We start from the raw sequence: 394 nt of genomic DNA, 5'->3' as shown, positions 1-394 counted from the left end.
CCTTTTTTTTTTTTTTTTTTTTTTTTTTTGGAAGAAATCTGCTGTTTTTGCTACTGACAGTCCTTTCAATCCTCGGGGCTGGTGCCTGCACAAGCCTGACACATTTCTAGACACGTCATGGAATAACATGCTGGATAACGTCCTGTAGTTGTCTCTTTTTATATATAAATATTATATATGAGACGATTAAATCTGTCAGTGTTGATGTCAATGTTTTCTCGTGCAATGATAACACTTTGTGTAATTACAATTAAAATAGAGATTTCAAGACAAAAGCAATATGAACAGGGGTTTGTATTGCTAAATTTAATCCAGATGCACTTGTGCATATTTTTTTTTTCTTCTTTTGCTAATTTTTTTGACACGCTGTGTGATTTAAGAATTTTTTTTAAAG

The sequence above is a fragment of the Sinocyclocheilus rhinocerous genome, unplaced genomic scaffold (assembly GCF_001515625.1).
Source record: "Sinocyclocheilus rhinocerous isolate Xijiao unplaced genomic scaffold, SAMN03320098_v1.1 scaffold352, whole genome shotgun sequence".
Classification (NCBI taxonomy): domain Eukaryota; kingdom Metazoa; phylum Chordata; class Actinopteri; order Cypriniformes; family Cyprinidae; genus Sinocyclocheilus; species Sinocyclocheilus rhinocerous.
The sequence above is the reverse complement of the archived record's forward strand: the minus strand, read 5'-3'. Positions refer to the sequence as shown.